Source organism: Podarcis vaucheri, assembly GCF_965113315.1.
Source record: "Podarcis vaucheri genome assembly, chromosome: 2".
In the NCBI taxonomy this organism is placed as follows: Eukaryota; Metazoa; Chordata; class Lepidosauria; order Squamata; family Lacertidae; genus Podarcis; species Podarcis vaucheri.
Window position 1 is genome coordinate 82,493,908 of NC_138760.1, and position 26,289 is coordinate 82,520,196.

The following is a 26,289-nucleotide window of genomic DNA, read 5'->3' on the forward strand; positions in this document are numbered from 1 at the left end:
CTACAACTGAGCTGCATTTTGTTTGTTTTTTCATTTTAAAACAAAAAAAAGTTTTTTTCTAAGTTTTTCTGTGAATAAAGGATATTTCATTCTTGATAATGAAAATGTAATAATTTCCCATGTCATTTTGTTGACTGTTCTTGTCAATGTAGATAAACAGTGGGGGGAAATCATTAAAAGTCAGCAGACCTAAGTCATTTTGGCTATCAAAAGATGGCCACAATTGTGGATAAGATTATTTAAAATACATGTACTGTATAACAGGCAACTGCTTCTCCAAAGGATGCTTTCATATATACTTGGGTCTAACTTCTTATTCTCCTTCTTTAGTTTCATTTTGTCTGCTGGTATTTGAGGCACCTTCAAAGCAGAAATCAGTAATGTGCTGGTAAACTAACTCAAATGTAATGAAGGTTGTTTCCAGGGAGGGGCTTTATAACACAATTATGTTACTTTTGTACCTCTTCAACCAAGGAAAACTGCATAGAGCTTTTCTCTCACCCTCTGGTCAAAAAAAGATACAGAATAAGATACAGAATCTTCCTCCTCTTTTACATGCACAAACATACATACATACACCCCCCCCCCCTAAAAAACAACAACAACCAGAGTCAGAAACAGCAGCACCCATATGAATAATGTGTTGTTTTCACTGGCTTAGGATGGGTGATCATAGACCTGCCCTGCCGTTTTTTCTTTTATTGCTTTTGAGGGCTGTCCTGTTTCAGTCCTGCTAGTGATTTTTTATGATTGGCTAAGCAGAGGAGATCTAAAAAGGATCTCAGCCACTAAAAATGGTTTGATATGTTTGTAGGTAGCAGGAGAAAGACTAAACCACACAGCTTTGGATGTTTTGGAAGTTAAGAATCCTGGCAGGGCTACACCCCACTTTGTCCATAAGAGGGGACCCCCCTGCAGATATAGGTTTGCATTTTAAAAGTGAGTTTTTAAAAAATGAATCAAGGAACAAACCCATTGCACTTGCAAGATAATGAAAGGGGGAGGGGGGTAGTTTAGGTTGAGCCTTAATAAAAACCTACCTAACTTGCACTTCATGAACCAAGGCACAGCTATCATTTGAAATTTACGCAATGAAGTTTTTCAATAAAAAGATACATATATTTGGAGGACTGGATGAGGGTCAACAAACCAAGCCTGAACACTGGTATAACAGACTTTGTGGGTGAGTGGTCCCCTGACTCAGAAGTTGGGAAGTTCACCAGTCTGAGTGGAGTTTCATTCCTCCTGAAGGAACTGTGTGTGTGTGTACTTTGGGGGTGTTCCCAGACCCACCTCTGTACCCGGAAGCTTAGGTGACCTCTGTGGCAAGGAGTACATATTATCAGCTTAGGTTGGTACATCAACTACATCTTTTCCTGTGTAATAGCTTAGCCACTGTGATTCATGCATTGGTAACCTCACAAATGGACTACTGTATCGTAGTCTCATTGCTGAGCAACAACATGCAGGGCTCAGTGGAGTGGGAGGCCAGCCAGCCAGAAGAGTCTCTGAGGTCAGTATCCAAAGGAGTCCAGGGGTCAAGGAATCTGATGATCATGGAGTCAAGGCTCAAGCAGGAAGTAGCAAGGTAGGACCAGGAAGTGCAAATGTTGTTACCAGCATCTGACTGCTGCTGGAAGCTCTGCTTAAGAAGGCTGAACCCAGCTGGTTCTCATCAGCGTCTTTTCTGTATCCTTGAAGGCTGGTGAGCTACAGGTGAAGTCACTCCCCCTTCTCCCCCTTCAGGCTGCTGTTCAGCACGCAAAGCTGACTCCTGGCTCATGAAATACTGTAATGCACTCCATGTAGGGGTTCATTTTGGATTGATCTAGAAGCAGCTACTGCAAAATGCCAGGTTATTGAGTTGAGCACCTGGATGTGCACATATTACACCTGTGCTCAGGGAACTGCTCTGCCTGCTGATCAGCTATAAGGTTATGTTCAAGATCTTATGAAGCCCTGAACAACTTGGGCCCAGGTTACCTGAAGGGCCGCATGTCCCTGTGCAGACTTGAAAAATCGCTTCAAAAATTCTAATTGTGATTCTGCAGAATATTATTGTTGCCATCAAGCTACACAAACAGACTGGCACTAAAAGCATAATTTAAGAACCTGCTTAGAACAAAGGTCTACATTAAATTCCATAGCACAGGTTTAGCTTAAAAATAGCAATCCAGACAACATACATGTTGTCTTTGTGACATAGATCAAATGCCCTCTGATCCAATCCCAGGAAATATCTTTTTTTTTTAATTAGTTTTACGGACATCTAATATTTTAAGTTTACAACTGATGAATATTCTTTTTAAAAAATGTATATAAAAATGTGTTGGTGCTGAACTCTGGTTAAGTGGTTTTGATAAAGCAAGAAGTGCTGCTCATACATTACAGATTATATTTGATGTACAGTTCATTATGCTAACAACCAAGAATTTCAGTGGCAAAAGAGTCCTAGAAGCAAAATATTTGGCTATCCATTGATAGACTTACATAAAAGCTTATTATCTCACAAATGCATACAAATGTCATCCTTTTCGTTTCTTATAGGATCTGACATCCAGTCAGTTTCTATTTAACTCTGTAGTGAGGAAGATTAGAAGGTAGGAACAGCCACACAGGGTCAGCCCAGTGGATCATCTATCCCAGTGCCCCGTGAACAAGGCCAGAACTGAAGGATTCAGTGTACAGAACTAGAGGTGTTCTCTGTTCCTCACCACATACTCCCAGTGCCTTCACCACATACTCCCAGCTTCAGTCTCCACTTAATGGAGATGTTCTGAACATTTTGAAGGATTCCGTGGGCATTATTTAAAAAAACCCAAAAACACTTTGTTTATGCTTTTACTTCGCATTGTGGCAGACATGAAAGACAGCCAATACATATCTGTTTCATTACAAACAATGGAAAATTCTAGTCATATATAAACAGCTTTAATTATATGGACCTTTGTTGGCAAGGTGATGTCTCTGCTTTTTAAGATGCTGTCTAGAACCCTCCTACTTCCTTCCTAAAGCTGGGAAAGCACTAACTAGGCTTTGGGGAGGAGCCAGGAGGACTCTAGGAGTCTCACACCTCCTTCCCAAAGCCCTGTGACTCGTTTAGTGGGCACTGAGATGGCGCCCACTCATGTGCACCACTCGCAAAGCCCTAAATCCACCCCTGAGCCAAGCTAGCTTCCTGATGAGGTAACCTCCTGGGCAATTAAGAGAAGAAAAAACAGGGGGCTCTGTGCCTGATGAAAAATGGGTGGGGCCCCTCCTCCAACTCTCAGATAGTTACAAGGACAAAGCCAGGGTATGAGGACAATGTGCTGCGATGTGATCTAGTGTAAAAAGCTGCAAGCTTGAAAGGCAGAGAGAGTCATGGCTGATTTCTGTTTGAATCCAAGGCTATAGGCAAACAAGACCCTTTTGCGCTGTGAACCCCTCCATCATAGGCTCAGGTTGTGTGTGTGTATGTGTACACCATACTTCATAAAGACACCACAGTCTCTGCTGTGCCTCATTTCCAAAAGGTAACATTAAACCTGGGTTAGCTCTTGGAACCCCTGGAATCTCTCACCACTTGGAGATTGGGGTGGCATGCAACACTATTTTGTCACTCTAACCTTCTGCCAAACAAAACAAAAAGCGCAGTGCATACAAATCTATGATTAGCATTACAAAGAGGGAATAGCATGTAAAATGCTATGTTCTTGGATTGCCTCCCTGGTTGCTAGGAAACAGATGCTTAGAGTGCAAATTGCTAGAACCATTCTGATTGGATGGATGCATGGAATTGCTGATTTGTCCGCAGAATCCTTAGGTGTGCATTTTAAATAGTTTACCAAAAACAGCACAGTCTACTGTTCTAAAAATCAATGTTTATGTGTACTGTATTCTATCTCTGAGATGTTTAAGTATATTTAAATTATTTATTGAAGATTTAGCTTGATGATGATAAAAAAGCTTCCATAAAGTGTGTATAATCCAGGCCATTGTATAGTTGTCAATTATCTTTTTTTTTTTCTTTTACAAAGTAGGGAAGCCAGAATGTGCCCCTGATAAAACAAAGAGACAGTAGGTACAGAACGGTTTGAAAAGCTTGTTTACACAATATGCTTGGCAACAAAAGCCACTGCAATAGGGTGTTGTATAAGTCAAATGGTAAAAGGTACATTTTGGAGAAAAGGTTTTCAAAGCAAAAACAGCTGCGCATTAAAATATTGCCCCTGAAAATATTCCTTCCCTTGAGGTTTTTTAAAGTCCCTAAAATTTAATTATTGTTGTTGTTGTCTTTAAAAAATATTATTAAAATAATAAAAAGCCATAATAATAACTGATAGCAATTACAAAGTAATATGATGTGTAACATAAGGGAATGCTTATAAGTTACTATTTTTAAAAAATATTGAAAGCATTTACCAGGTCAGAACCATGGGGCCCATGACCTCTTTATGAGTTTCAATATTTCCCTACAAAGTGAAGAGCACTTGAGCACCTGACAGTAAGAGCTGTTTCGACAGTGGAATTTGCTGCCAAGGAGTGTGGTGGAGTCTCCTTCTTTGGAGGTCTTTAAGCAGAGGCTTGACATCCATATGTCAGGAGTGCTCTGATGGTGTTTCCTGCTTGGCAGGGGGTTGGACTCGATGGCCCTTGTGGTCTCTTCCAACTCTATGATTCTATGATTCTATGAAGACTGTTAGGAGAACATAGAGTAGCCCCAAGAAGATCATTTGCAGAGACTCAGATTACGATTAGCTCTAATGGATAGTTCACTGGCAGGTCAGAACATGGATGTAATTAGCCAGTGAAGGTGACTGGCAGTTAATGTCAGACCAACAGGAAGAAAACATCATTCTACCCTACAAAGCCATATTATTGTTTGTGTGTATTTTGATGAAAGGTGTTTTAAGGGAAATTATTAATTATTCTTGTTATTCCACAAGATTTATGAAGGACAAGATTTCCAGATTGCTAAAATTTCTAGACTGCTAAGATTTCTAGCACTTAAGTGCCCTGGAGGGATATTTGTACTATAACCTTGAATAAAAAGTGATTCTGATTAGAAACTAATGAGTCTACTGACTGGCAAAGGTATGATTATTTCTACTGAGGCAGCAAGGACACAGGCTTTCTTAATACTGACTTTCTTCCTACAATGAAGAGATTATATGCTAAAGAGCCCTGTTCTGTAGTTTTTCTCATTCTGGTGCAATAACCTACTTTCACTGAGTCTCTTTGAGGAACAGGACAGTGTTTCTCAGCTGTTTCTCTACATGACTGATTTTGAGTCTGAAATTGAAGTAAAATACAAGCCACAAAACTCCATTCTGGGCAAAAGATGCATTTCAACTTTGGCTGAGTTGCCATGCCCCTTTTGTGTCTATCAGAAGACATGCCAGTTAATTTCCTTATGTTCAGAAAGGGAGGCAAAATAATTGCAAAAAGGTAGCAATGAGAAAGGACCCAGAAGCTCTGGGAAGTGTATCCACTGTTCATGCTCAGACTTCTCTGCCAAAGCATGGACCTATTTTAAAACTAAATCCACAAGCCTGGATTTAATCCCTTGATCAGCATTAATCTGCCAGAGTAACATGAAATGTAGCTTTGGGTGACATGTCTGGATGCTGGTGAATTCCCAAAGAAACAGAAACAGAAAATGCTGATGTTTCCTTATACCATGTCCATCAACAGAAATAAGTCCAGCAAATGTGACTGATCAGTATTTGATGTTGTAATTAGAATTCATGGACACCCAAAGAAGATGAGCGTTGGAAGATTCGTTGGAAGTACTTCTTCACACTATGGAATTTGCTCCCACAAGGGGAAAGGATGGCTACCACCTTGGATGGCTTTAAAAGAAGATTAGACAAATTCATGGAGGATAAGGTTATCAGTTGCTACTAACCCCAAAGGCTATGTTCTACGTCCACTGTTGGAGACAGTATGTTTCTGCATAGCAGTTGTGGGAAATTGCTGGAGGGCAGTGTGCTATTGCACTGGTGTCTTGCTTTGGGGCTTTCCATAGGCATCTGGTTGGTCAGTGTGAGAACAGGACACTGATCTAGAAGGGCCCTGGAACAATGTGTGAGGAAGGAGAGGAGGGCTTGTTCCATCTGGCAAACCAACATACTGAATTTCTCCCAAGGTGTTCATACATTTACTCCCTCAAATGTTTTCTAAAACTGTGTATCAGGAAGACTATGTATAATAAAATTCCTGTACATTGAGTATAAGCAAGTCTTGAGTTGTCTACTGCAGGGGTTGTCTACTTGAGCAAATTTGCTGCAGGTTATCTACTGCAGCAAACTTTTTCAGCAGGGGGCTGGTCCACTGTCCCTCAGACCTTGTGGGGGGCCAGACTATATTTTGGAAAAGAGAAAAAAAGATGCAATACACCACAAGCCCCAGTGGCTGCTTACTTGTGTCTTGTGAGTGGCAGGGGCTGGTGGCAGCGGCAGTGGCAGCGGAGGGACGATGAGCGGCGTGTGAAAAGGCTCTGGAGAAGGGCTGCTTAAAATGGCAGCCGCTTGAGCGCGGCTGCTGCTGCTGGCACCAACAAAGCCCAGCTCCCTTCCTCCTCTAGGCAGGGCGGGGAGAAGCCAGAAGGAGGGAGGGAGGGAGGGAGGCACCGCCACCGTGTGAGGGAGAGGGAAAGAACACATGTGGCAATTCCCAGACTGTCCACGGGCCAGATCCAGAAGGCAATTGGGGCTGATCCGGCCTGCGGGCCTTAGTTTGCTGACCCATGGGTCTACTGAGTGTACAACTCTCAAATGCAAGAGCAAGATTAATTTTTGATTCTTGGAGGGCATTGTCATTGTCACAAGAGAAGGAAGAAGGATTCAGTGCCTTCTTTGCTTGCAGCCTACTTCTTGGTGTGGTAGTTGGTGGCTGTTTCTTTCTTCTTGGCTAGACCTCAAAGAACTTGGGAATAATGTAATTTTGTTGACATCTATTTCATGCTGCTGCAGATATGTTGGATCCAAGATTCAGAGGCAGAAAGGTAAGTGATGATAGAACTGCTTCCGCATTTGACTGGATTACAAAACAAACAGGGCTAAATGTTGGAAAGGTAACTTTCAAATGTCAATGAATACAGGAAAACTTCAGGTATTTGGCCAAGGAATGCAGTGTGGTATTCTGCCAAGTTTATCCCTCCTACATATAATGTGTTTTATGTTCCAAAATAACAAAGTGACTTCTGATATTTAAGAGTAATTTTTAAAAACTTCTTACTTTTTTCCAATTTTTCTGAAAACATGTGTCACTGCCACATACACACCACAAAAAAGAAGAAGAAGAAGAAGAGTTTGGATTTGATATCCCACCTTTCACTCCCCTTCAGGAGTCTCAAAGCGGCTAACAATCTCCTTTCCCTTCCTCCCCCACAACAAACACTCTGTGAGGTGAGTGGGGCTGAGAGACTTCACAGAAGTGTGACTGGCCCAAGGTCACCCAGCAGCTGCATGTGGAGGAGCGGAGACGCGAACCCGGTTACCCAGATTACGTGACTACCGCTCTTAACCACTACACCACACTGGCTCTCCACAGAACAAAAACTTCCCCCGCTGTGGCATCAAAATTTCCAGAAATTTTACATCTCTAGCATCTACATATGTGAATCTAGCATCTACATCTGTGTGAATCTGGAGAACATTAATACTTCTAAGTATAAGATTTAGAAATTAGTTTTTAACTAAGTTCTTAGTTTTTAACTAAGCATTAGGGGCCAACTTTTTATTGTTGAATCTTACTTAATTGGAAGGTTGGTCACATTTGGCATTATACAAAGCATATTGAGTTGCCAGAAGTGCAATCCTATGCATGCCTACTCAGAAGTAAGTTTCATTGAGTTCAAAGGGACTTACCGTATTCCCAGGTAAGTACAGTATAGGATTGCAGCCTACATTATTTCTTAAGGTCAGAAAAGAACAAGAACTAAAGAGAACAGAAGTGCTGCCACTTAGTATTCCTCTGTTTGCTCAGCCTCTCTTTAGGTACAAATAATCTATATTTGCCTGAGGCATGAAGGATTCTTGTATTCTAAGGCAACCATTTGTCTGACAGCTGAACAGAAGCACCAATTACCATTGTGCTCAACTGAAACGTGACATGCTCATTCAAACACTGCCCGAAGTTGTGAAATCCTACACATTCCAAAGTGATGAGCGTATATTTTAATGCATCTATGATTTGCCAGCCCATTCACTAACACACATCCCTTTAAGTCAGACACAGATAAACCCACAGGTAGTGGGTGAGGGAGTGGGCAATTGCAGGGCAGAGGAGAGGGGTTCACAAAGGGCAACTTGCCCATCAAAACCTGGAGCCAATGCTATAAGCGTCCTGTATCAGATCCATCTAGTTTAGCATCCTGTTTGCACAGCAGCCAACCAGATGTTGTTGAGAAGCCCACCGTCAAAACATGAGTGCAATAGCTCCAATACTAGAGAGAATATACATTATTATTATTATTATTATTATTATTATTATTATTATTATTCAGTCATCATGACTTTGGGTGGGTGTTCATCAGTATGCAGACGATACCCAACTCTACCTCTCTTTTAAATCAGAACTGGTGAAGGAATGTCCTGTGTGAGTGTCTGGAGGTGCTTGGAGGATGGATGGCAGCTAACAGATTGAGGTTGAATCCTGACAAGATAGAAATACGGTTTGGGGGGGGGGACAGGGAGCAGGCAGGCGTGGAGGACTCCCTGGTCCTGAGTGGGGTAACTGTGCCCCTGAACGACCAGGTGCACAGCCTGGGAGTCATTTTGGACTCACAGCTGTTCATGGAGGCGCAGGTCAATTCTGTGTGCAGGGCAGCTGTCTACCAGCTTCATCAGGTATGCAGGCTGAGACCCTACCTGCCCACAGACTGTCTCAGAGTGGTGCATGCTCTAGTTATCTCCCGCTTGGAGTACTGCAATGCGTTCTACTTGGGGCTACCTTTGAAGGTGACTCGGAAACTACAACTAATCCAGAATGCAGCAGCTAGACTAGCGACTGGGAGTGGCTGCTGAGACCACATAACACCGGTCTTGAAAGACCTACATTGGCTCCCAGTACATTTCTGAGCACAATTCAAAGTGTTGGTGCTGACCTTTAAAGCCCTAAATGGCCTCAACCCAGTACCTGAAGGAGCATCTCCACCCCCATCGTTCTGCCCGGACACTGAGATCCAGCGCCGAGGGCCTTCTGGTGGTTCCCTCCCTGTGAGAAGTGAGGTTACAGGGAACCAGGCAGAAGGTCTTCTCGGTAGTGACGTTTGCCCTGTGGAATGCTCTCCCATCAGATGTCAAGGAAATAAACAACTTTCTGACTTTCAGAAGACATTTGAAGGCAGCCCTGTTTAGGGAAGTTTTAAATGCTTAATGTTTTATCATGTATTTAATATTCTATTGGGAGCTGCCCAGAGTAGCTGGAGAAACCCAGCCAGATGGGTGGGGTATAAATATGTTGTTGTTGTTGTTGTTGTTGTTGTTGTTGTTGCAGTTGATAGCCTTATCCTCCATTAATATGTTCAAAGCAATACAAGTTGGTAGTCACACTGCTGTTATTTCCCCCTCAAAAATAACAATAAATCAGAAATCGAGTGGGGGGAGAAAGAAAGGGGAGATTTTATATTCATAAATACTTGAAAGCACAATAGTAAACCAGCTGTCATCTTAATGGCTGTGGTCATATGCTATGCTTTCAGGGTAAAGAAGAAACCGGATTACTGCTGCTTTTGAAATTCAGCTAAGCACCCTTTAGCAACACAACCAGTTAACACAAGCAATACACGTAACAAGACTAGTGGAAAGCTACCACCCTGAGAACCAACACATTTCCCATTTGTCTTTTTGCTGCTATAGACCAAGGTGGCTACTTATCTGGATCTGTGAAGTGATTCTGCAGAATGGAATTAGTGACAGAATCTCAAAGGATCTTCTCCCTTATCTACTTAGGAATTATTAGCATTCACTCTCATTCAATCTCCCTCCCTAAAATCATGTAGATTTATATACAAATATATTCAGTACATTAAAAAAAACCCAACCACATGCTATAGAACAATTCACACACATAAAAATGGAGAAAACCCATTTCAGACTTCAATTAAATTTTTTAAAATTGAGCCTACATTTCAGTATCCACTGTAATTATAATCAGCTCTTTATTCTGAAGAGATAAAAAAGGAAACTGGAAGGCAGGAAGAGGGGGAAATGTTAGAAGCCTTTTCACTGGGCTTTTAGGCATTTAGTCAATTTACATTTTTAATCAGGAGAAAATTTATGTAATACTACATAACTACTAAGGATACTTTGGGACAAAGAGCACAAAAGCGATCATTTCAAAAAAATAATAATAATCTGTTTAAAAATATTGCTTCAAAGTTTTCTTTTTTTCAGAGCTGGAGCAGTTGTTTAAAGTGATCATTTCATGCTACTTGTTTGGGATTAAGTACAAAGTCAATTTAACAAATCATATATGGAGAATTGGGGCAGCAAAGAAATATTTACTTGTCAGTAGAACCAGTTGAGAATATATAATGGGTAAAAATTAGCACTACTCCTAGCTCCTTGCCTCAAGGAGGGGTCTTAGAAGGCCAGAAAAAAAAATGGCTTGGGGGCAGATAGGCGCCCAGATCTGATGTTAGCTACCCCATGCTACTTGATTCTTCTATTAAATGGATATGCCTGGGATATGCCTGTAGCCTTCTGAATGCAATGTATGCACTCTGCCCCTGACCTATGATCCCACTCCAAAGCCCTTCTTTCCAGTATCCCTTGCTCCTAAGAAATGTTATGGGTGGGGCAACATACAAGGCTTTTTAAGTGTTCAAATCTGAGTGCCTTTGGCTCTGTATACACCATGCATTAAAGGTGCCTGGCTCTCCCCTGGGAAGAAGAAGAAGAGTTTGGATTTGACATCCCGCTTTATCACCACCCGAAGGAGTCTCAAAGTAGCTAACAACCTCCTTTCCCTTCTTCCCCCACAACAAACACTCTGTGAGGTGAGCGAGACTGAGAAACTTCAGAGAAGTGTGACTAGCCCAAGGTCACCCAGCAGATGCATGAGGAGGAGTGGGGAAGCAAACCCGGTTCACCAGATTTTGAGTCCACCACTCTTAACTACTATACCACACTGCTTACTGGCAACTGTCACCGTAGAGCTGCAATTCCCAGCACACTTAATAAACTACAGTTCCCAGGATGATTTGGGGGATGTAATCCAAGTTTATGCACCAACTACTGGTGTTGAAGAAACTGAAATTGACCAATTCTATAAAGACATTCTAGAAATGACACCAAAGAAGGATGTTATTCTCATTATAGGGGATTGGAATGCTAAAGAAGGGAATCAAGAGATAAAAGGAACAACTGGCAAGTTTGGCCTTGGAGTTCAAAACGAAGCAGGGCAAAGGCTAATAGAGTTCTGCCAAGAGAACAAGCTGGTCATCACAAACACGCTTTTCAACAACACAAGAGACGACTCTACACATGGACATCACCAGATGGGCAGCATCAAAATCAGATTAATTATATTTTCTGCAGCCAAAGATGGAGAAGCTCTATGCAGTCAGCAAAAACAAGACCTGGAGCTGACTGTGGCTCAGATCATCAGCTTCTTATAGCAAAATTCAAGCTTAAACAGAAGAAAGTAGGAAAAACCACTGGGCTGGTAAGATACAATCCAAATCAAATCCCTTATGAATACACAGTGTAAGTGAGGAACAGGTTTAAGGATTTAGATTTGGTGGACAGAGTGCCTGAAGAACTATGGATGGAGGCTCGTAACATTATACAGGAGGCAGCAACGAAAACCATTCCAATGAAAGGAAATGCAAGAAAGCAAAGTGGTTGTCCAATGAGGCCTTACAAATAGTGGGGGAGAGAAGGCAAGCAAAATGTGAGGGAGATAGTGAAAGATACAAGAAACTGAATGCAGATTTCAAAAAAATAGCAAGGAGATACAAGAAGGCCTTAAACGAGCAATGCAAAGAAATAGAGGAAAACACTAGAATGGGAAAAACAAGAGATCTGTTCAAGAAAATTGGAGAAATGAAATGAACATTTCGTACAAAGATTACCATAATAAAGGACAAAAGTGGTAAGGACCTAACAGAAGCAGAAGACATCAAGAAGAGGTGGCAAGAATACACAGAGGAATTATACCAGAAAGATATGGATGTCTCGTACACCCCAGGTAGTGTGGTTGCTGACCTTGAGCCAGACATCCTGGAGAGTGAAGTCAAATGGGCCTTAGAAAGCACTGCAAATAACAAGGCCAGTGGAAGCGACGGTATTCCAGCTGAACTATTTAAAATTTTAAAAGATGATGCTGTTAAGGTGCTACACTCAATATGGCAGCAAGTTTGGAAAACTCAGCAGTGGCCAGAGGATTGGAGAAGATCAGTCTCAATCCCAAAGAAGGGCAGTGCCAAAGAATGCGCCAACTACCGCACAATTGCACTCATTTCACACGCTAGAAAGGTTATGCTTAAAATTCTACAAGGAAGGCTCAAGCAGTATGTGGACCGAGAACTCCCAGAAGTGCAAGCTGGATTTAGAAGAGGCAGAGGAACCAGAGACCAAATTGCAAACATGCGCTGGATTATGGAGAAAGCTAGAGAGTACCAGAAAGACGTCTACTTCTGCTTCATTGATTATGCAAAAGCCTTTGACTGTGTCGACCACAGCAAACTATGGCAAGTTTTTAAAGAAATGGGAGTGCCTGATCACCTCATCTGTCTCCTGAGAAATCTCTATGTGGAACAAGAAGCTGCAGTTAGAACTGGATATGGAACAACTGATTGGTTCAAAATTGGGAAAGGAGTACGACAAAGCTGTATATTGTCTCTCTGCTTATTTAACTTATATGCAGAATTCATCATGCGAAAGGCTCGGCTGAATGAATCCCAAACCGGAATTAAGATTGCCGGAAGAAATATCAACAACCTCAGATATGCAGATGACACAACCTTGATGGCAGAAAGTGAGGAGGAATTAAAGAACCTTTTAATGAGGGTGAAAGAGGAGAGCGCAAAATATGGTCTGAAGCTCAACATCAAAAAAACGAAGATCATGGCCACTGGGCCCATCACCTCCTGGCAAATAGAAGGGGAAGAAATGGAGGCAGTGAGAGATTTCTTGGGCTCCATGTTGGTGACAGCAGATGGTGACAGCAGTCAGGGAATTAAAAGACGCCTGCTTCTTGGGAGAAAAGCAATGACAAACCTAGACAGCATCTTAAAAAGCAGAAATATCACTTTGCCAACAAAGGTCCGTATAGTTAAAGCTATGGTTTTCCCAGTAGTGATGAATGGAAGTGAGAGCTGGACCATAAAGAAGGCTGAACGCCGAAGAATTGATGCTTTTGAATTATGGTGCTGGAGGAGACTCTTGAGAGTCCCATGGACTGCAAGAAGATCAAACCTCTCCATTCTGAAGGAAATCAGCCCTGAGTGCTCACTGGAAGGACAGATCCTGAAGCTGAGGCTCCAATACTTCAGCCACCTCACGAGAAGAGAAGACTCCCTGGAAAAGACCTTGATGTTGGGAAAGATGGAAGGCACAAGGAGAAGGGGACGACAGAGGACGAGATGATTGGACAGTGTTCGCGAAGCAACCAACATGAGTTTGACCAAACTGCAGGAGGCAGTGGAAGACAGGAGTGCCTGGCGTGCTCTGGTTCATGGGGTCACGAAGAGTTGGACACGACTAAATGACTAAACAACAACAGTCATGTGCTTTAAATGTATAGAGTTCACAGAGTCTCATGACATTTACAGACAAGTTACCAATCTCTTCCCTTCTTTCCCATCTGTTGGCACCTACTAAATAGCTGAACGTGTGAAGCTGTCTTACGCTATCCGATCACTGGTCTGAAAGGCTTAATAAATGCTCTGACTGGATGGAAGCAACTCTTCAGGGCCTCAAGCAAGGCCTATTTTGAACCCTACTATCCGAGAACACTTCATATGAAGATGCCAGAACTTGAACTTCCTCAGGCATGCAAAGAATAAAATAAAAATAAATATGCACTACAATAGACCCATGGCCTCTGCCCAGCAACTGACATGACGGGCTGAGCTAATTCAAAAGGCCCTCCCCTCTGACTGACCTACCCACATATTTAGAAAGGCCCTGGGCAAGACAGAATTATTACCATGGGGAATAATGCTGGTAAACCACAATTTCCCCAGAGCAGTAATCTAAAGAGACAGGGCCAGTTGGACCAAAGTGATTTCTTAAAATGCATGCGTCAGTTTAATATGCTTAGGCATACATTGTATAGTATAGCCACACAATCTGGCTGTGGGAAGAAATGGCAGATTTGTTGTTGTTGTTTTACATATGAGCTAATCATGAATGAAGGCATTCATGCGCACATATTTCTAGATGAATGAAACACAAAGAGGTTATGAAAACAGGAATTGGAGCTGGAATGGGAGAAAATGTGGTAGATGTCGCAAATGCCCCAAAAACCTTTCTTTGTGGGACTGGCATGTGGAGTGATCTGTCACTTTCAGTTCTCTCGATTTCAGATTTTTCCAATCTTAAATTCAGTTCTCCACATTTCTGAAGCTCTGTTTGTTTGTTTGTTTTTTTAAAAAATCCTTTGGAAAAATTCTTCAAAATTAAGAAAATTATTCAGCATTTCTGTGTAAATTTCTCCTAGTATACAGTTTTGACCAATATACCCATTTTTACAAGCAATTTCAAAGGAAATAATGGATTTTGTACATTGTTTTCACTAATATATTCATTTATAGGCACATATACCCTAATATATGCATATTTGTAAATATTATTTGCTTGGGGAACTTCCTCACATTTCTTTGGAAGGCGCAAATTTGATAAATTCAGCTTTGAATGCAAATGGAATCAAATTTCTCCACTATCTCTAGTCACTACCTTTAAAAAAACGTTTTCAAGGTCAGCAAAGAACAATGATATCTCCTGCTCAAAGAAGGATCCAGTCATGGGCCACATGTTCATTCCAATTCCCACTCTTTGGCCGGAGACTTGCTAGTTAATTATGCTACATGTTCAGTTGTCTGTAATTTTTTGCTACTCAAATTTATACAAAGTATTTCCCTCGGTTTTTCTTGTAGATACATTGGGAAATATAAATATGTTTCAAAAGAGGAAGGAAAGACAACCAGGTAAAGTGGGCACCTCAGCCAACCTCACAGGGTGGATTTGACAATAGTAATGGGAAGGGGGACCATACTGTACCCTTATCTCCTTGAAAGAAGGGTGGAACAACAACAAAGGCATTTGTTGTTGTTGCTACTGCTGCTACTACTGTTCTTGCTTCATCATTTTGAAGAGCAGGATCTTGAACTGTCACTACACTGAAATTGCAGTATCATAACACTGATGCGAAATATCTGTGCAGTTAGGACTGTGTTGATTAGATAGCGAGCTTCTCACCCTTGGTGACTCTGCAGTGTCTGAAAGCAAAATCAACCCCACACTCTTGTCAGAATTCATTTGACTTTTGCTGTGATTTAGTCTCAGCTAACATGTATGTGTGGCCAAAGACTATTTTTTGTTTTGGTTTCAGAAGCAGTAGCTATCCTGTCTTTCTCAGTCATGTCACAGCACAGACAACTTAGAGCTAACGTGAAACGTTGCTTAGCAACCACGCTAAGCCTGCTGGGATAATCTTACTGTTGGTTTTCTTGATTATATTTGGGATTCTTACAATGTTTCTTCATCATAATAAATTACACCTTGGAAATCCCATCTCCTTAAATGCTTATCTTTTTCTTACACCTTAATTAATGCTTAGTAATCATAGGAAATGTACCTTCTTAAAATGTCTGTTTTGCTCCTTTGAGCAGAATTTATAACCTGGGAAGCAAACCCCAGGCAGCATGCCTAATGATAGGCCTGAGAAAATAGCTCCAGATGACAGTTCACTGTGATGCAATTCCTCCTTCTGACTCCAGATAGGAGACATCATTAATCGGACTGTCACATTCTACCAGACCCCAAAACACCTTTGCACTTTTATCAAAGGGATCCTTACTTACCTCTTTGCCTGCCTCATCTCAGTGGGAGGAGCCTAGAAATTTGCTACCACTTGGTGGTCCCACCCCCTTTTGGCTCCAGCTCAATTGCATTTATTTTCACATTTGGGTTGCTTGCACAGGAGCCGTTTGTCTGGAAGCCTCCTTCCTGCACAGGACCTTTTCTGAGACAATAGGTAGGTGATAACTAGCACGATTTCTATTTCTTCCTTTAAAAATGCTAAGGTGATATGTTATTGGTTTGTGGGTACCAGATCCTCCCCATAGTTCCTGGATTCGGTAAAAGTTTGAATTAATCAAGGTTTGATTAAACTTTGCCAAACACAGAAACCCTCTGGATTTAGTTAGGCTAACGAACTAAGCCAGCTTGGCCAAGCTAGCTGGATGGGCCATTGGCAGGGGACAAAGGCCAGTTCAAGGCCCTTCAAAGAAACCATCAAGGGGTGGCATGTAAAGACCCTCATAGGATGTGAATGCTCTGCAATCACTCCATCTCGGACTTTTGCCTTTTGCCCACAGGCTTTTTCTGCTAGGAAACATAGACCCCACTTCTGACACCAGTGTTCCATGTCCCCCCATTTCCGAGTGGTGTGAGATTTCAGGGGTTCTAGGCACTTACCTAGGGTTCATATTTCCTTCAGAAATCAGGCATAGCAGAGACTGTAGTGTCTTTATGATATATGGTTTCATTTACACAACTTGAAACTAGACAGAGGGATTGCAGAGCCATCATGTCCTTTGCGGGTCCGTCTCCCCCTAAAGGATGGCATTGGATTCACAGGACAGCAACAAGTTATCCTCTGTGCCTCTTAGTTCTAGCCTGTCATGTCTAGCTCACATGGAGTTCTGCTCCACTTCTCCTTTTCGCTGCTAACCAACTCTCAGGACCTCCCTCCAGCTTACTCATCCAAAGTTGTAACCCTATACCAGGCCTTTGGCTCTGCCCACTAGCACCCAGCAAAGAAGGGCCCCGTTCCTTTTTGTCAGATAGTCTTGCTCTCAGATGATTTCCTTGATGGGCCATTACCAGATTTTGTCCCCTGCTAAAGGCCAGGCCAGCTCTAGCTAGCTGGTGTGGCTCATTAGCATAACTAAATCTATGGGGTTTCTGTGTTTGGCAAAGTTTAATCAAACCTTGATTTATTAAAACTTTTACTAAATCCAGGAATTATTTGGGGCAGGGATCTGGCACCCAGGAATTTAGGAGAACCTGGCCACCCACAAATCATAACATCAAGGATTTTAAAATTTTGATTTCATTTCTGTCCCACCACATTTTCAGATTAGGTAAGAGTGCTTTGAAACAAAACGCAGGTTGTTGTTGTTGTTTTTAAAAAAGTAGTACTGTAGTAAATAAATTTATGCAGCACTTCCTATCTGTTGACCCAAAGAGGCACTTAGCCTAGTCTTGAAATAAACTGGGGGGGGGGGGGGGAGTAAAAGCAACTTTAAAATAAATCAACTGAATAAGAACTACACTAAAATTGGCAACAGAAGAGTATAATGAATTATTACCACAAAGACCTCCTGGAATAAAAAGGGTCCTCCAGCATTTAGAAAGCCAACAGAGAATGAACCTCAGGGGGAAGTTCCATAATGAGTGCACACACACACACACACACACACACACACACACACACACACACAGAGCAGTCAATTCCCTATCCACAGCTATAAATTCAGGAAGGGAAGTATTCAGTGCAGATATGAATTGAGAGCAGATGAATGTACATATAGAAGTCTCATAAGGAATCCTGAACCCAGAATGTTTAGGGTTCCGAAGAACAAAATTGATGCTGTCAAGAAACCTCTTTCAAAAGACTAATGTCTAGCAGAAAACTTCAATAAAGGGTCTTGTGATATCTTAAAGACTAACAATTATTTTATGACATAAGCATTTGTGAACTACAGTTCACTTCATAAGATACATGGAAGTCTTCTCAGTATTGTATATACTTGCAACTAACACTTCTTGCACCTAGCGAAGTGGGCTGTGCTGCATTAAAGCTTAAACGTGTTTGTCTATAGGACCCTTTTCTGTTATTCTCTGGAGTAGAACACTTCAGAAAATGTTTTACATTCAGCATTAACATTTGAAGATTTTTCAGTAACACTTCATATTTACTTAACTGTATTGGACAGCGGGCATACCATAGCTTTAAGTACTTAACAATATGTGACATGTAGCAATCAGTATTTGACGGTATCTGACGTTTAATAGTATCTGACATGTAACCAACATTTGATAGTATTTCGACAGCTGACATGCAGTAGCAGTTGGTATTTAACAGTGTTGAACAGGTGACTAGCAATAGAATTTACTAAGTTCTGTTTGCATTGCACTTAAGCTGAGCATCCTGAGCAGGGGAAAGCGACGCTAAATTTAAAATAGCTGCAGCTCCAAACTGTAGCCATTGCATATAAGCCACATGATGAAGGAAAATAAGCAGGTTTGGCTTGGCTTGACTTGGTCAGCTCAAGAGTTCCTTAGGCAGTGAAGAACAAGATGAAGCTGACTGGCAATTAAAAACTAAAAATGACCGGAAATGGAAGCACAGATGGCAAAAAATGCTTTGGCTAATTATAAACCATAGCTACCTCACAGGCTAGAATACCGCTCTCAATCTTTGGAGGTGCAGTATGCCAGGGTTTGTGCAACAAAGAAATACAACAAGCTTTGTTTTGAGTAGTGACTAAGTGCCTCCCTTTTCAGAGTTGTTCAGTGCCATTGGCTACAATTTTGATCATTTACATTGGTTAATTAATAATAGTAGTAAATATATAAATATAGTTTGTTTGTATGTTCATTTTCAAAGATTAAAACCAATATGAGAGCCCTTTGGGTTTGTCAGTGTCAGTGTAGGATTCCATGTTACAAATAAACCAACATCAATTTTGATTTATCCCTGTTGTAAATAGCATGTCTTTCTGCAAGTGGGATTGCGGGGGCTCGTCGTTGTTATATATGGCATGTATTATTGCCTTCCAAATATGCTCATTCTACTCTTTGCCAACAAGAAGTTAGTCAACTGTGTTATGTATGGGATTGTTAGAGAGCCCGAGTTGTTCTTTTCTGACCTTCATATCTTCTGTCACTGACTTGTACAGCACAACATAAAATTCTTCAGCAGCATACAGAGGCAGCGATATGCTTCTGGGCAATTGCTTTGCATGGCTACATTAGTGACATGGCAGCGATAGTACATCTGACAGTTGTGCCCTATAGGGCTTTCTCCTCCCCCCCCCCAACACACACACACATTGCACACTCTATTTATACACCCCAGCTTTGAGCCATGCAAAGCATTTGCAAACTGAAATTCTTCTTGACTCTATCATAGTACTGTATCCAATAATCAGCAAAGAGCTGAGCTAAATTTCTTGAAGTAAAAGCTGCATTTTACATGCAACCATGTCAGAAGAATAACTCAGAAAGGTGGCCTAATTTATTGGTGATTAGTTTTAAGCCAGCATGTTGCACTAAATCTCAACTCTGCAACACTGCATTATGTCATTAGAGATGAATTGTACTGGCTCATGGGACGTTAAATGCCCAACCATATGACATACTGTAAAATGACATGACAAATGCTTGAGACAGTATAGCTGTCCCTAAAGGTTTAAAGGAAAATGCCCTTTTAAAAACAGATATTCTTTCTATGCTTTTCTACCAGAATGTTTCAATGGGGGCGGGGGGTGGGGGAGCTGGTGGGTGAAAAACCCCCTATACATTTTGATTATTGTACCAATTTATTTATACAAGTGATATGAAGATATATGGTATGCATCAGACAGAATGTGCCTATTTCCAAAGTCTTTGCCAAGTTCATACTCTGACACAATTACGGTACAAGGCAGATAGCTCCATATCTGAGTGGCAGGAATATGCACTACTATGTCAAACTGTCAGCCACTGGCTTCAGTGAATATCTTGGCCAGGCTGTCTTCACAGCAGAGATAAATCCAAATTATGAATGGATTGGTCAGCTGAGTCTTTCTGATAGAATCCTAAACCTCACAGCTTTTTTCCTTCTGCATTTTATCATCACTACAGCATGTCAAGCCAGGAATGGCCACCATTTTATGAATCTCTCTCTGTGTTTCTTGATTAAAATGTTCCATTTCGCGCCCCCTGGAAAAAATGCTTCTGATTGCTCAACACAAATTAAGTACTGCTTAATAGATGACCAGCACACTCCCTATGAATGTTTACTGGCAAGTAAGTCACATTATGTCCAAAGGCACTTACTCCTTAAAGGTAAAGGACCCCTCACAGTTAAGTCCAGTCGCAGACGACTCTGGGGTTGCGGCGCTCATCTCGCTTTACAGGCCAAGGGAGCTGACATTTGTCCGCAGACAGTTTTTCCAGGTCGTGTGGCCAGTATGACTATGCCGCTTCTGGCGCAACGCAACACCAAAACCAGAGCAGCACACAGAAGCGCTGTTTACCGTCCCACCGGAGCGGTACCGATTTATCTACTTGCACTTTTGGGCGTACTTTCAAACTGCTAGGTTGGCAGGAGCTGGGACCAAGCAACAGGAGCTCATCCATTGCAGGGATTCGAACCACCGACCTTCTGATTGGCAAGCCCAAGAGGCTCAGTGGTTTAGACCACAGCACCACCCACGTCCCTCCTTACTTACTCCTTAGTAAGTGTATTAAGAACCTAAATGGGGTATGTCCTGTTAAACCTAATGAAGAAGCACAGGATTGGATGGTTAACCTTGGGATGTGGAATGGATTTTGGTGGTTTAAAATTCCAAAACCAGCTCACTTGATCTGCACTAATGTGCAGATTGGACTTGACTCCACTTCAGAATCTGTGCTTCTACTAATCTGCATTAAAAGGTGGCTTGCAGAAGAACCTCTTCAACTTATTTATTTTCACAGATACTAGTCAGGGGAACGGTGTCATACACTGATCTTATTGTGCGTGTTGAAAATGTTGCTGCAATTCCCTCATCACTCTCAGGGAGATTGTAGGAGACGGGGGACATGGCTGCCCCCATGAGCCCACAGGAGGGCAGCCATGTTTTTTTCAGTACAGTACAATCTCATTACTAGGTAATGTACATAAAAAGAAGTTCCGATACTCCCAGGGGAATTGCAGCAATGTTTTCAACACAGCATGATAGGACTTGTACATACTAGCTAGCTTCTTCCAGAAGGTGAATATTTGTTTTAGTTATAAAGAATTAAAAAGGAAGAATCAGCCTCCAGAGCACATTTTGAGTACTTAATACATTTTTTTTAACAGTTCCTGGATTAATACTATTCTACTCACTCCCAGATTAACTACTCTGTTTAAGTACTTAATAAATAACAGTAAAGGGTAAAGGTAAAGGGACCCCTGTTAAATCCAGTGGCGAATGACTCTGGGGTTGCAGTGCTCATATCGCTTTACAGGCCGAGGGAGCCACCGTTTGTCCGCAGACAGCTTCCGGGTCATGTGGCCAGCATGACTAAGCCGCTTCTGGTGAACCAGAGCAGCGCATGGAAATGCCGTTTACCTTCCTGCTGGAACAGTATCTGTTTATCTATGTGCATTTGATGTGCTTTCAAACTGCTAGGTTGGCAGGAGCAGGGACCGAGCAACGAGAGCTCACCCCGTCATGTGGATTCGAACTGCTGACCTTCTGATCGGCAAGCCCTAGGCTCTGTGGTTTAGACCACAGCGCCACCTGTGTCCAATAAATAACAGTAGTAAATTACAAATAAATCACATCCAATTGCAATGTCTGTTTCTGTGTAGAACAGACTTTCCTAAACTGGCTCCCCAAATGTTTTGGAATGCAATTCCCATTGGTCCTAGCCAAAATGACAATTGTCATAGATAATGGGAGTTTTAGTCCAAAAACTTTTGGAGACCATCAAATTGGGTTACATGGGTGTAGAACTTTGCTTAAACACTGCTTGCTGCTGTGAGTTAAAAACAATTACAACAACAAACAAGAATGGCCAGTTACTGCTGCTGCATCTTCATAGCAAGTGTTGCAAAGAGGATGATGTTCTCAAAAGATCCAGATTAAGCATCACTTTTCAAGTTTCCTTTGGCAGAGTAAACAGTAATGTATGAACAGCCTTGGTTTCTTGATCACCTGAAGCAATTTGGCAATACAAAGCTTCTCCTTTTTCATGCTGGAGGGTTACAGGGTGTTCCTTTTGCCATGGTTTAGTGTGTTGGTTGCCCAAAATGCACAAACATACAACCACAACCCAATCCAAAGATTTTAAGTACTGTAACCATTTGCAGTGACATCTTGGCCAAAGGCTCTGCTTTGGGCTTGAGAAAAACAACTACCAAAATTTAATCTAACCTTGAAATTAACCTTCCCCCTCCTACTTTTCTCTGCAGCCTTGAGAAGGCCTAATGGGCAAGATGTCACCTTTAATTTTATGTGTGTATCTCAAACATATAGTCTGACCCCATTATAATTCCTTAGCTTTTCACTGTGGTTAATGTTTATATTAGAATCTGTTGTTCTGAGTTCCTTCGAAAGGATGGTATGTTATTCAGGTTTTTTATTTGGAGATTAGCTCTTCCTCTCAATTTAGATGTGCTGAGCTTGATTGCTGTATATATTAATCACATTTTGTTTTGCCCTCAGGGTTTTTTTTTTAAACTTCTATTTGTTCTGTTCCAAGCAATCTGACTCCAATTGTGTCTCTTTGGCGCAGTATCCGTCTATATTCAGCTATTGCAATGAATATTTGATATTTTTGCAACCTGTCCAAATATCAATAGTTTATTGAATTTCAATAGCATCTCATACATGAGCTATAATTTCAAAGATGTTATTCTCTAAATATTTGAGGGCTGTAGGGGCTTAGTGGAATAGACTGTAGGAATGGTCTTTAGTGGTACATATTTAATGGAGATACAAGCTGTGTACACACTCCCATTTGCTCTGCATCTAGAACACTCACACAACTGGTTTGGGAAGTGGCATTCACACAGCATTAGCTACCATACATATATGTCCTGTAATTTCTGATTAAATACTGCTGTAAATTGAATTGAGAAACAGAACAGCCCAGCTGCATTTTAAGCCAGTAATGTGTACACAGTCACAATATAGCTACTTATTTGTTATAACGCATCTCAGCAGCTAGGTGCTATGCGGTATATATATTAAAGGGGGAGGGAACTGCTCACACGTTTAATATTCTAAAAGATAATGCCACAAGAAAAGGAGATGAGGAAAGGACACAAAATGAGGTTTTTAAAAAAAGCAAAGTTGCAAAGGAGGAAGCTACAGTCCCTTATTTTCGTAGGGTGTTAATAAGGAAGATTGCCCCTAAGGAATTAATCTCTTGTTTCCAAACTATGCCAGGCAATAATAATTTGACGGGGATGGGGGGTGGCTTTTGAAAATGTTTTCTCTTTGCTTTGTTTCTGCATTCAGTGCCTCCTTTCCTCCTTTTGCGGGTGGGGTGGGGACAACAGTGTTAAAGCCACATAGTTACTCTAACAGGGCAAGTCTGCACTGCTCACCACAATTTGCTGACAAGCATGATGAGGTCCCAATGACCTCCAGAGTCCTATAGGAGCTCATGGCAGTCTCCCCTCATTGTCCATTTCAATGTACCACACAAAAGGTATCTATAGATGTCACACACAGATGCACACTCTTAATGGGACCATGGTTCCCAGCCAAGCCCCCCAAATGCCAAGGTGTCTGCTAAGCATGTCCCTGGTAGCTCTGTACAGTGGTATCTCTGGTTACGTACTAAATCCGTTCTGGAGGTCCGTTTTTAACCTGAAACTGTTCTTAACCTGAAGTACCACTTTAGCTAATGGGGCCTCCCGCTGCCGCCGCACGATTTCTGTTCTCATCCTGAAGCAAAGTTCTTAACCCGAGGTACTATTTCTGGGTTAGCGGAGTCTGTAACCTGAAGTGTATGTAACCTGAAGCGTATGTTACCCGAGGTACCATTGTATTCAAAATTAACAAGAAAGGGGGGGGGCTATGCACATAACAGTTACAATACAGCTTCGAACAAAGACAATTTTTGTCATTTATTGATTGCTCTGGTATAAGACACTGTGCCCCATAGGTTGATAGTTAATAACAGGGTTGGCCCTAAGCCATTTTGGCACCTGAGGCAAACCATAAAATGGCGCTCCACTGCCAGGAAAGAAGTGGTAAGTGAAGATCTATATCAGGAACAAGGGGGCAGGAATCAAATCAGCTTTACCTGATGGTTGAAGTAGGAATCAAAGGATGTCCTGGGGGGAAGGGCAAAGGGGCCCACTCTGAATCATGACGGGAGGGTGCAGAGCCCAGGAGACCCCAGAGGGCAGCCCCTGCCATTACTTCCCTAGAGGTGAGAGAAGACCAGCAGTGCATCCTATTCACCAAGAAGCAACTGCAGAGGTGGAATGAGGGGGGCTGCCGAGGAGGTGGCTGATCTGACCTCCAGGGAGCATGTCACAGCCATGGCTGAAATTGCAGCAGCAGTGGCAGCAGTAAGTGATGCGTTTCTGGGAAGCTGAATCCGCTGCCTCCAGGGATCCTGGCACCTGAGGTGATTGCCTCACATCGCCTCATGGCTGGGCCAGCCCTGGTTCATAGAATTTAGTGTGTTGCTTTATTAGCTTTATGGATTTTATGGCTGCCTCCCCCTATGTATTTCATTGTGAATAATAAAACACTGTGGTCAAGGTCAAAACCCGATGGTTCCAATTCAACATGTAACAGCGGGTAGATAACAAAATAGCATCATAATTCACTCCAGTTTGAACACCTGAGAAATGTGTTCCCTGCTTCCATAACTTATTATTATTTTGCACGCATGTTAGCATTTAAAACTTATCTATTTCATTTCTTTACTTCCCATAACATCACTGGAGGACAGTGATTTCAAAGAGAATATTTTAAGATGTTCTAAATGTTTGCAAATGGTTTTTATATTAAATGTGATTGTTTTAACAAATTGATGTTTACTCACCTAGGCTTCTTTGGGACAAAGGGCGTGATATAAATTTAATAAATAAAATAAATATAAACATGTTGAGCTGGATGTACATTTAAGGTCTCTGGTGCAAATTGTTGGATCCTATGTTTACTCAGGCGGATGAAAATTGAATTAAAGTATGAGCAATGTTTATTTTATCCCAGTTTTGCACAAAATTATATTAATAGTTTGCAGGTCTTCAGTGTCCCAAATAGATCTGAATGAACACATATCAGGGCAGTTTTATTTTATGCTGGTGCCATCACATCAGCATGGCTTCATTAGTGTCAGACTTGTTTCTGACACCAGTGGAAGTTGATGGGCCAGGGATGTCTTTGTCATATGCAAATTTGTTCACACCTTGGCTAGAGATTAATTAGGAATGGTTGAGGAGAAGAAGAAGAGTTTGGATTTGATATCCTGCTTTATCACTACCCTACGGAGTCTCAAAGCGGCTAACATTCTCCTTTCACTTTCTCCCCCACAACAAACACTCTGTGAGGTGAGTGAGGCTGAGAGACTTCAGAGAAGTGTGACTAGCCCAAAGTCACCCAGCAGTGGCATGTGGAGGAGCGGAGACGTGAACCCGGTTCACCAGATTACGAGTCTACCGCTCTTAACCACTACACCACACTGGCTCCAAGTGGTGTGAAGCTGGTTTAAGAAAGAACACATCCAACTGCCACAACACATAACAGGATACATATGCATTTTGTACAGGCTACATATGCATTTTGGAAAAATTGTGCAAACATGTATTCACAACTCAGCACTACAGCCACAGTGAGTGCGCAGTAGCCAGGAGTGTGAATGCAGTCGAAGTGTTATAAAGGTATGTCCCTGCTTTCATCTGCGAAGTGTTAGAGGGCATGCAGTGCAGCTTGCATTGCCCATGGCACCAGTCTATTTCCTTCTGAGCAGCACATCCCAAAAACACACAACTGAAAGGGCAACTGCCAATACACATTCCAGGATAACTGTTCAATCTTTAAATTTATTTATTTTATTCAGAGCTGTGAAGGGGTCAGTTGTCAAGATTGACAGTCTGTGGAGATTTCACAGCGAGGCAGACAGGCTAATGTACCGTAAATAAACACTCCTCTAGAGCCACTGATTTGTAAGATTGAACATTAGCATCTATTAGCAGCTTGCTGAAAATGCTCCAGCATTTCCTTCCTTTAAATGTACTAACCTCTATTTAAAATGCTTGGGTCCAGGAAGGTATGATCAACTGCTCTCCTGCACCCAGTTTTCCCCCTCTTTTAAATTTCATGCTCCAGTTTTTCCAAATTCAGCTGTGGTAGGAGAAGAACCA

The 26,289-nt window shown here is 41.8% G+C and overlaps 1 long non-coding RNA gene across 1 annotated transcript in view; it reads left to right on the plus strand.

Annotated features, from left to right (window-relative positions):
- The first annotated feature begins 1,486 nt into the window (after window positions 1-1,486).
- LOC309526077 overlaps window positions 1,487-26,289 on the plus strand; it is a 49,404-nt gene continuing 24,601 nt past the window's right edge. Inside the window, exon 1 of the long non-coding RNA XR_014216637.1 lies at window positions 1,487-1,588. This is a non-coding gene — a long non-coding RNA (uncharacterized lncRNA). The remainder of the gene's footprint in view (window positions 1,589-26,289) is intronic.